The sequence below is a fragment of the Pygoscelis adeliae genome, unplaced genomic scaffold, assembly GCF_000699105.1.
Source record: "Pygoscelis adeliae isolate BGI_AS28 unplaced genomic scaffold, ASM69910v1 Scaffold113, whole genome shotgun sequence".
Taxonomy (NCBI): Eukaryota; Metazoa; Chordata; class Aves; order Sphenisciformes; family Spheniscidae; genus Pygoscelis; species Pygoscelis adeliae.
The window spans coordinates 849,524-861,458 of record NW_008825108.1 but is presented as its reverse complement, the minus strand read 5'-3'; the positions used below and the strand labels follow the sequence as shown (position 1 = coordinate 861,458).

The following is an 11,935-nucleotide window of genomic DNA, read 5'->3' as shown; positions in this document are numbered from 1 at the left end:
TGTTACAGGTTTGGCATTAACATGGAGAAAATGAGATCCTAAGGTAAGAGGATACTTTCTTTTTCATTGATCCTGGTTCTGCATTTTGGAATTAAAGATGCATTATTAGTATTGCAGACCCCACCCTGGTAATTTTCCATTTGACGTCTGGTATCTATCACCCTTATGAAGGTTTTTCAAATGGTCACCAAATGTTCTGTTCTCTATGATTGCAAAGTGTAAGAAATAGTAAAGGACAGCATCAGGGAAGTGCTATTTTTTTATTTCATCTGATGCAAATAACATCAATACTACATAATAAAAATGAGGAAATGAGGTCATATTATTCAGCCTAGGAAATTACTGTAGTTCCTCCTGCATACAAGTACTGTAACGAGTTATTGTGAAATACTTATGCCTTCCTGTTAATGTATAAATGTCAACTATTCGTAACATTGCCCAGCTACTTCTCTCAAAGCTTGTATCTATGCCGTAATGAAATGTGGCTACAGCTAGTGTAAACAACATCGAAACAGGCAGTAAAATGGTTAGTTTAGGGATCAGTAACAATGTTTAGCTGTGGCTCTGTGGTTTCAGCATATATGGCAGATCCAGCTGGGATCCTGAACTCCATGTTGCCTGGCTGTACTGCTTTTGGCACACAAGCAAGTTTATATGAGGACGGTCAAAATACCACCTGTGAGTGCAATGTAGGCATTGTCTAAACCTTCGTTATTCACAATTCATCAAAAGTTAGAAGGGATTACTTGATTACTTTGCCTTTCTGTGAAAGAAAAATTTGATAGTGCTTGAACATATTGCATTTGAGTTTTTCCAGTTCTCTGCTCAGAAGCCCATTATATGATGCAAAGTCATCTGCTGATAGAGGTATGCTTCTTGGTTAGACAGTTGTATCATGCCATAGTCTAAAAGCTGTAATAGTAAGAGGCAAGTGCAGGTGTTACTGTGAGCTGATAGGGAGTGAAAAAGTAGATTTGGCAGATAAGGTGCCTTGCAAAGCAGCATTATAGTAGCTTGTCAATCATCAGTCTGATCTTGTAACTCTTCTTCACATGCTTTGTTGCCCTAGGTAAAATTATTAAACTTGTTACTGCAGTAAGTGACTTTTTGTTAACTGTGGACAAGCACATCCCATTTCTTCTACTTTTTTTTGAAACTAGTGCAGGAGGGCAAGAAATGAAGAGAAATAACTGAACAGCGAGACAGCACCCCAGAGTGATTATATGATGCTGTGAGATTTACCAGTTTAGTGATGGTGTAAAGCTTGCATTAAAATGTTGGCACTCCTTGGAAAGAGAAGAGTGTGTGTGCACTTGATTAAATAGTTAATGCATGTTCCATTTTTGTCCTTGGTGGAGATCTCCAGATATCCCAGACTGTATTAATAGTTGTCTGCTTGCTTTGAGCCAGTTTTTGTGATTAAAAAAAATAATAATTCTAGTTTTTGTGCAATAGTAGGATTGGCTGCAGTGTTGTCTGGAAATTAGACTACTGGGTATTATGCTCCCAGGAGACAAGGCGAGCTATTTTCATCATACACATCTCAGTATGCACAGACTTATGTATATATGATTGTCTTGTTTCTTGCCATATAAACTAACATTAAGTTTCTTGTAAGATATGCAAAAGCAAAGACAGCATGTCAGTGTGGTGATATAGACATGACTGAGCTGACTGTAAATCTCCTTAAAATATCCTGTTAAACTTCTGCTGAATATTTACTAGCCCACACACATTCTAACAAGGCTGGGTATCAGAAACTCCCGGCTAAAGCGACCTGTCACCCAACTCTATTCATTATTGTGAATACTTCCTAGATTATCCCTGGCTTTGACTATGCTAATTTTATTTTCTATTTCTCATAGAATCAGGCAAGCCTGACTGGACTAGACTGGCTGCCAATCCCGCCAAAGCACTAGGAGATCAACAATTCAAACTACTCTTCAGTAATTAAATGAGGTTGACGTAGGAAAAACAATTTATTTTTGTTTGCCTCTTTTTTTTAGTTTTATGAATGCTTGTGATAAATAGGCTATTCAGACAGCGAGACAATAGACGGCTCAGTCAAACGGTAGAGTGGAGAAGTGTTTTCCTTCCTTTTAGACTGTTAAGAAGAGGCTGCCACTCCTCATTCCTGTTTTCCTTGACTCACAGACGTTTCTCCTTATGAGTATTTTCTTACTTCTGATCATTTTTGAGCGGCGGGATCATTTTCCCTGACAGTTCTGCTTTTCCTCTCTTCTCCTGCAAAGAGCTTCTGAACAAAAGCTTCTTCTGTCCTAGGCTAAAAAGCAAAGAGGGATCCCTTCAAAAACTCCCCGTGCGGGAACCGATAAAGAAGTAGAAATCCACAAAGACCGGTTTTGCTAAAGGAAGGAGCCGATCTGTTTTGTTCCAGATCCATCTGTATTCTGGCCTAGCAGGATGAAAGCCACTCTGCGGCTGGATGCTGTGCGACAGCATTGAGCTGATGTGCTGTACTAGTAAGGTCATTTGAGAGGCAAGCTATTAGTACAGGTGCATTTGTGTGCTAATGCAGCTGAACTGCTTCAGAAATGGAGTTGTCTCACATGGTGATGGTTTATAATCAGGTCCTCTGCGTTGTAGTACGCGTAAGAATGTATTCTCCTCTGCTGCTGTGGGACTTGCAGGCAAAGTTGTTCAGCGGCTTCTCCATCTTCAGTCCTCAGTGAAGAAATGGGCAATCAGCGCCCTGCCACCACTTTCTTCTGGCCCCCTCATGGGCGCCTTGCAGGTAGTGCAGGCAGAGAAGTAGCGTTCTGCCTCAGGTGAGAAAGCCCCTACCCCCACAGGCAGCCACAGCCTTTCTGCAGTTTACATTTCTCCAGGCTGTTCTTGTCAACCACTGACAAAGTGGAAAAAATACTCAAAAGCACGGTGCGTGGCTCATCTTTTAAACCCCAAAATACATCGTGGGAGAGTCAAGTGAGTAGAAGGTGGTGACGCTGCCTCCGAGCCACTTGCATGTGCTGGCTTTCCTGGCTGCCTTGCTGTGTGGCAGGCAGCTGCCGGCCCTTAGCCGGTGGAGTCGTAGTGAGGACTTGGAATGCCTTAGCTGCATCTGTTACTGGGCTTGTTCATCTGCAGTTTTGGTTATGACTAGTATTTCAAATACCTTTAAAGTGATCTGAGCTTTGCCTCATTACCGTTTGTCAGCACTTGGGGGAAAAATAGGCAAGATTAATTAATGTAGTTTATGGATCCTGAAGTGGCTCTATACATGTTTTGACCCTAGGGAGAGAAAGGTGCAAGTGTTTCTCTGTGCTGCCTTCAACTTAATGAGCAGCCCAACTGATATAAAACAGCTCACGTTATTTGAGTGTTCTTTTATAGCGAAGAAAGTCTCCCAAAATGTAAAAACAAACAAAAAAGTTAAAAATGGGTGATAGCTGTCATGTCTTTTTCAATTAGACTGAGAGTCATTCTGTGGTGATGATTGCCTCGTGTTTAATATAAAATTATAATGACACACAAAATAATTGTTCTCATTATGCCTTGTTATCTCTAATTTTCTCTGTAGCACCAAAAGTTGGCTTCAAAAAGCATAATCTTTTTCCTCCAGGCCATTTTGTACCTTGCAGTCCACACCATAATGATCTTTGATGTTCAGATATATTTGCTGTACTGTTATAGACACTGATTAAAGAAGTAGAAGATAACAGAGAGAGGCTTAGACAGTTAGACTGCTGCAGAGGTATTAGTTGCTTGGTCATATTTACTGATGAAATTTTAGTCTCCTGGTGTTTGCTGTGACATTTGTAAGTAAACTTTGAAGATCCTTCCTGGAACTAGTTGACCTGCTACACCAAGTGGGTGCTTAACTTTAACCATGCATTCAAGTCTTGCTAAATTCATATACGTGACTACTCTTTCTGCAATGGAACATACAGCAAGAAACAGATACTAAGCTGCTTCCAAAAGCAGTATTATGACATTATTGTGGTGCTATACCCCGTGTGATATGACCTGTCTCGCACATGGCACTGGTTTAAGTTGGCATTAGAGCTTTTGGCTTCAGAACCAGTTCTGTATGTTGCTCAGATGTTTGTCACTGTTCCATCACGTAGTGGTGTTAATGAAACATCATATGTTCACATCTTGGGCAGGTCAGTGGGACTTGAATATGTGATTCATTCCTTTCCTGACTCAGTTCTGCAGGAAAAAAAAAAATCCTTAATATCTGTTACATGAAGACAAAGTTGGAGTGAGAGGGTTGAGTTTCTTGGTTCAAATAAACTCTACTGTGGGAGTCAAATTGCCTAGATGTTCCTGCTAGGTGACTGACACAAAGACTTAAAAAAAAAAAAGAAAAGAAAAATTCTTTCTGGCAAAATCATTCAGATCATCTGTGGTTTAAAATTAATATTACCTCTTATAGTCCTACTTCAAGTTAAAAATCCTGTTCTTAGCATATTACTTCTTACATCAATTACCCTGTTGTTCTCAGTGGGCAGCAATAAGACCAAGACATGGTGTTGACAGAGAAGAATTTAGAAATTGTTCCATAAGAATATAGAGAGCCTCTTTCCTTCTATCTTTCCACTCTTCCTCCTACTCCTAGTTCTCATGCATGTGAACCATTCAGTTTTGCTTAATGTTTTCAGAAGATATCCTAATACTGAAATACTCTTCTGGAACAACGTTCCTTTTCCCTGTCCTACTTTTCTCTTCTTTTTCCTTTGCAACAGGGTTGTGAGATCTTCCTGCCTCATTCTGCTATATTTGTGCCTGTAGAAGTTTTAAAGAACTTCCTTTGCTTTTTTGGCATCTTTGGCATAGCATTCAGCCATGATCAGTTTTACTCCCTGGAACTTAATGGATATTTACCTTTTTTCTCCCCCCCCCCCCCCCCCTTTTTTGTTTTTTTTCTTTCCCTCCCCCTTATCATCAGTTTAGCATAGGATTGGTAAGGACTGCTTCTGTATGCATATGTGAATGTCAAGGTACGAATATGAAGTTCAGATTGTGAAGCATCTTTGTTGAACAACAGTGTATGGACTAGCTGTATGCTCATCTGACCAGTCATTAAAAAGTAGCAACTGCATTTTTGTTTCATTTATAGTCTTAATGTCATTTTACGTAATTAGTTTACTGTTTAGTTTGCTAGTACCATCTGCTAAATAAAATTGAAGGAATTCTTAAAGCTGAATTTAGAATTTAGCTGTGTGTGCACTTGTTATGTACCATAATACAATCTCATTTATGTAGCATAATACTTGCCTTTTGATCTGAACTGAAAAAAGTATACTTTGTTTTTAGTATTTTTTAAAACCCCAAATTTAATTTTGTTATCCATGTTGAAGAGTTTGTAGTGTTAATTTCCTCTTTATTTTACTATTACTAATGCAGCAAGCAAATGTATTTGCTATATGAACTATTTAAAGCATTAGTGTAGGGGGAAAAAAAAATCATGTGAGTTAGTTTTGTTCCATTTACATAAATTTGTTATTGTTAAAAAGGCACCCAAATTTGTTCTCACCCAAGAGTTGCTCCTCTGATTAAAAAAAAAGAAAAAAGAAAAAATCCATGCCTATCATTGTAGAGATTGTATGCTCTAGTTCTGTGCACTTGGGTAGAAGTAAATACTAGAAGCTGTTTCCATCTGATTGGACAGCTTGCTGCTGTTATCCTTATCCACTCTTAGGAAATGATTTCTTGCTAACAGTAGCTGTCAGTAAGAGGTCCCTTCTTCAGCAGGCAATGAAAATACCAACTAATAGTGCAGCGAGGAAAAGTAGTTACAATACCTTGTAATAAACTAGGTAAAGAATCCATATTTCCCTCAAACAAAAAGGATGCAATAAACCAGTACTTTCCATGATTATTAATATTTTTGTATCACTAGTGATGACTGGAGACAAAAGGAGAAGAAATATTTTAAGGTATGGCATTCTTTGAATATGCTTATTATTAAGAGCTTACATTTTGCTGACAAGAAGCTGGGTTTTCTTGTAGTACCTTTAGAGTTTTGTTTCCGATAGCTATTGCTCTGGCACACAGCTAGTTGTTCACAACGCTTTTTTTGTGCCTCCTAAACAGAGGAGTGTGTTTTTTAACAAACACCACATTGGGCATTTAAAAATACTTTGAGCATTTGGGATTGCATTTCAATGTTTTGGTGCATATATTCTTTTTTTATATGCAACTTGGCAGTAAAACTCCAACTCATCTTTGGGCCAATAGCCCAAAATATCTCTCTGCACAGTAATTATTTCATGCTCCTTTGGTTCATTTCACTTCAATAATAATAAAATCACTCTAAAAGTGGTGATTGCAGTGAATGGAAAATGCTGTTTTTGAAAAAGAAGGCTTAAGAAAGAAAGTAATTTCAGTGCACAGATTGCCATAAACCAGCAGATTTTAAAAATATAAAACCTGCTAATAATTACGCATAGAAGTTTTGCATAGTATCACTGTTAAGAAATATCAGTGATATGAGCATAGCATCTGGAATTAGGTATTCACGAGTTTGTTCTAGGTTTGCTAATGAGCTCTTCTTTAGCCTTTGAACAAGCCACTTTAATCTCAATTTTTCCCTCCGGAATGGAACTCATACTATGTATTTTCATAGACACTGGATCATTTTTTTTAAATTTTGATGATTCATTATTGTATTAAAACCTCTCCACATTTATGACAGTATAATACGCTTTCTAAGCTGGTTGCTAAATAAATATCAGGATACATAGTCATGACAGTGATTCTGGCATACTTTTTAGTCAACTTTTTTAAAAGTAATTGTCAGAGAAACTTAGCACCAACTAATCGTCAGTCTTCCCAACACCTTCACCAGAACTTTCCGGTACTTAATCTTTTGACTAAATGTTGCATGGATATTTTCCTTGACTTCTGTTATTATTTTCAACTTTGGTCAGAAACTTAAGTTTAGCTATTCTTTTAAGAAGAAATTACTGTAAAGGTAGTATACCTTCTGTCAGTGTTGTAAAATGTTTCTAACCATCAGAAATAACCCTTATAACAGCTACTGTCTGGGGAAATGCACTCGATAATGAAATGATCTTATATAAGTAAAAAATTCAAAGGTTATAATTATATATTAGAAATATAATTAGTAATATATAAATTTATATGGCTAGATAAACCTGTTATTGCTATATATAAAATACATAGGATATACCATGGTAAATTTGGTGTCTTTTTTCATAACAAAAATGGCAGAATTTGAAGGATAACTGTTGTATAGGATGCTTCGGAGTTCTTGAGATAAATAGGAAATACTTTTTCTATCTGCCACTCGTAACAGCTTTAAAAGAGAAAGCTCAACTAGTAAGTGAACCGCATAGAACTGTTTGAAAGTTAAATAAAAAGACTGTTCTCTGAAAACAGTGTAGGGCTCTAAATAGGTGGTATTGCTGCCCTGGATGATTAGAAAGTGTGGAAGAAATGTCCATTAGTAAGTTGTTTGGGAAACAGCCATAGTTACCTAGAGCATTTGAGCATCCCACAGGCAGTCCAGCCTCAGCAAAAGAGTCTGGGTATGCTAAATATGTTGGAGAGCCCAAGGAAAGTGGTTTACACTTCAATTCAAAGTCTGAATTTATTCTCCAGTGACAGTGTTCTCTCTCTCAGTTCTTCAGTAGTGCTGTAATTTCCTTTGAAACCCAAGTCACTGTGGGATATCTGCTTCTCCTTCAGCAGAATACCAGAGAGCCCGATATTCTTCCTTTATATATATAGAGGACTGGAAACAAGGATACTAATTTTTTTTTCCCTTGAATGCAGTCCAACAGCATCTCTAATCTGTGAATCCTAAATAGCAGGGGGATAGGAAGAGAATCTGTTATTAACTACTAGCTAGACTTTTTTTCCCTTTGCATATACTAAGAATTTAAAGAAATAAACAATTTTGAGACATGGACTCTATTACCCTATTTTGAGACATGGACTCATCAGACTGTTATTTCTTCCCCTGCCTTTCCTGAGGTGCTCTGCAAAATCGTTTGACAAACTCATCTGTGCTAAAAACTACAGTGCAAAAAAACCCCACCTCTGGTCAAAGAGGGATTAGCTTTGGCAAGATGGTTTTTTTGTAGCATATCAAGTGAAATGGATTAAGTTCAGTACTTTCTTTGCCAGAAAACGATAGATTTTATTTTCGAGTTCGATTAAAAGTCAGGCCTTCGGTTCATATTCTTGTGTTCTATGGAACTAGCATGATTTTTTTGGATGGAAAGAGTTACTATTAATTAGAGGAAAACAAGATTTTCCAGATTGGTTCTCAAGCTGAGCATGTTTGTTTAAATGCATGAGATAGTCCTCCAATTGTTTCATTATTTTACCTTTTTTCAAAATATATCAACTGTGAAAAGCTTTTCTTTACATACTGATTTTCACCATGGGTTATGTGTGCTTATTTGCCTATCCGTAATGGCTTTCGTACCAGTACACCCTGAGGTCCCATTACATAAATCTGGTAGAGAAACTAACCTTTAATGTGGACAGGACAGTAATTTACACACATGCCTCTTCATACCTCTTCTGGCAGTGTAAAATCCCAGTGTAGATAGATAAATACAAAATATTTCATTAAGATTTCCAGTACCCTTCCTTTGTAACAGGGAGTTTTATTGACACTCAAGCTTGGACTGTCATCATTGCCAGCCTTCACACATGCAAAAATTAAATGATGGCTGATGCAATTCTAGTATGTGCAAAAGGCTTGCACATACTTGTGTTTTAAATTACAGAAAAGATCACAAAATAGGGGGACTGAGTGCTCGATGTCCTTTCCTTCTTTTTGCTTGGATGTTCTAGCACACTGAACTTTTCTTTCAGTTCTTAGAACACAGAAGGTATTTGGAATATGAACTATTAAAGATGCTAGTTAATAATTTTAGTGTCTTCAGTTTCACTGCTGGCAAAAGATGGAGAAAGTAATTTTATGCCCCACCTTCTTCCCTGCCACCTATATTTCCATACCAGTGTGGATATGCATTGGCTGGCAAAGCTTCACAGGCTCTGTCTTGCCTTAATAAGTGATTTAAAACAAAACAAACAAAACCATACAACTTAACTGCCATGAAAAGCCTGCTTCCTGGATATGCACTAATTTGCCTTTTCCAAGTCTGACATACCTCGTTTGAGCCCTGTGACAACTCTCTTGCTTTGACAAACCCTAGCGCTGATTTGCCCCCCTGCCCCGTGGCTCCTCTGGCACGTTTCCAGGACACTGTCCTCTCTGTTACCCTTTCCTGGAAAGGGGCCAACATGATCCATCTACTTTTAGCTTTGAGGACCAGGGCTGTCATTTCAGTCAGTTAAGTGCACCCTTGCATTTCTGTGGGAGGCTAGCTTACAGTTCACCACTTGGGACATAAGTGATGCTTTTGAAATATATCATAGATAATTTTTTTTTTTAGAACCATGCCTGCTGTTTAAAAAGTTATGTAATTTGACATATTTAGGACATGGTGACCTCCTTGCCTGAGTCAGTTTGGTGCTCTGAAGAGTTCCTCAGGATTAATCCTGAGGTGTCTGGGATACCCGGAGTTCTCCTCTTCCACTTGTATTTTTCTGCTGCTTTGGCCTCTTCTCACTTTCTTGAATGATTTGAGTCCACCGGCTCTACAAAATACATTTCCTTATGAGAGTTTTGTGTCAGTGCTATTCATTGCTTTGTTCCTGACCCTCGTGAAGTTTCGTGATATGGGAACTTTATGACAGTAATGGCTTACGGTGTTCACAGGCTTGTAGTGCACGCATAGCTGATAAAGCTGTGCAAACAAAGGTGTGATCGGGCTGTACTACGAATCAGAACAGTGACTAGACTAGATGTTAACGATACTATGATCTAAATCATTTTAGCATGAAGGACAGGGTAGCAGAACTGAATGGACTGGAGGGTGGTAGGTGCAGGAGTTCCTTAAAATGGTAATTTCACCAGAGCCGCTGTGTCATGAAACGCTCCCCTGAACTAACCTCCAGCAGCTATTGCCTTTGACAATGGGATTTCCATTGAAATAAAATGTAATCTATCAGTCTTTTGTTATTACCTTTGTGTCAGATGAAAAGCTATTTCCTGATGTGTTGGGGTGTGCCAGCACAGCTTGGAAGGTAGAAAGCTGTTGTACTGTTAACAAGTCTGTGATCTTGCAGTAGTTTTAGCTTAATCAGGGTATCTTTGTCAGAGTTGCAACATTAAACAAAACTGAATTGTACAAAGATTGGGAAATGGGAGGATGTGTCCAGAACAATGTGTGTGTTGGTGTTGTGTTTATTTGGTTTTCTTATAAAGAATACCTACAAAGTTGCAGTGAGATTGTGATTTCTAGTTTGAATCTTTTTAGAGGTTCTGCAGTATGAGTAGTGGCTTTATGGGCTGAATTTGGTTTACAGGACAGCTTTGTCTAGACTATTGTCTTTCTTTTGTGGGAGAAGTGGAAGGACTGTCCATGTAGCACACTGGCTGCACTGAGGCAGCTCCTGGGAGATGTGAGATGGTACCTCCATCTGAGAGATGAGTGGTTGGGAAGCATGTTTCTTCCTGAACTTGTCTGTTGACTAATACTGAGCGAGGGCTATGCTGTTAAGAGTTTCTATAATGTTACCCTGAAAATATTTTACATTGTTCATACATAACTAAAAGCAGTAAGGAAGTGTTATTTGATCCTGTGGCACCTCAAAGGAAAGTACTGGCAAGAATTTCTTCACACAGTAGTCTGTCACGTCTAGTGAATCAGGGTGTCTAGCAAGAAGGAGGAGTATGTGAATATACCTATCATTTTTCTTTGGTGGCTTGCTTTATTCTGGGTGCTCGCTAAAGACTCTGTTAATGTGATATTTACTATTCAGCCAGATTGTGGAGCCCTCACACGCATGAGATTAGGTTCATTAAAGCTAATTGGATTACCAAAATCTGCAAGTATGTCCTAGGAAGAACGAGGAGTCCATACTCTAGACTAAACAGAGTAATTGGTGAAGCCTAAGAACACTTTACCAGCTGCTCAGTCTCATCTCTCAGGTTCATTGAGCTGACAGAGCCACTGTGCTATCCTTTGAGGAGGAAAAGTTAATTTTCTGTAACATAGCAAGTGGAACGGGTATATCAGGCAGTGACGCTAAACACAGTAGAGAGTTTCATGCATTCATAGCCATTTGCATCAGCGTTTCAAAACTAAGAAACAAAACTGAAGCACTGCCTGCCAAAAGTCAGTTGGTTCAGTACCCATGCTGACATGGTGTTGGATAGCTTTCAGAGCTCTGCATAGTTTTCAATTATGTTTTTCTTTCACCTGCTGTCATTCCAAAAGCCCTGGAATTGATCAACAAATGAAGTGTTGAACAAATGATATAAATAACACTCTTAATAAAAAGAAGACTTATATATAAAAGTTAGGAGGTGGTAATTCTCTAATACAGTCTGTCTCAACATTACCACATACCCACTGATATAAAAAGAAAATCAATGTATAAAGTAGATTAAACTCATACTTTATGGGTATATAGAAACCATTTTTCCCTTTAGGAAACAAGAAACAGGGCACTTTTGCTGTTGAGTTAGCAAAATGAGGTAACTTGATTAAAATGCATCTATTAACAAGTGAAGTTTTTAGAGGAAAATTATTGCAAATAATATGAATGAATTTATGACATTTTGAAAATAAAATCATTATTTCTTTGGAATAATAGGAAAAATATAAATACCTTGTACAAACCATAATGCAGAACTTACGCAAAACCTGTTCCACTTTCAAAGTAGTAACTTTTAGCATTTACATGAACTTTTCTGTTCTCAAGCCACTTAACAAACATGATCTAATTGATCTTCTGAATATTGTTGTGAGAGATAGTGGGTCTGTATTGTAGAAAAAATATTTAAAATGTTGAGCTCTCTTCGTTGCCTTTTTTTTGAGCATGCAGCTGAGCTTTCAGAATTTTTATTGGGGAAACCTAT

General features: G+C 38.0%; 1 protein-coding gene across 1 annotated transcript in view; it reads left to right on the top strand.

Moving 5' to 3' along the window:
• TMTC2 (transmembrane and tetratricopeptide repeat containing 2) overlaps positions 1-11,935 on the top strand; it is a 160,590-nt gene that overhangs the window by 52,101 nt on the left and 96,554 nt on the right. The gene's annotated exons all lie outside the window — the stretch shown is intronic.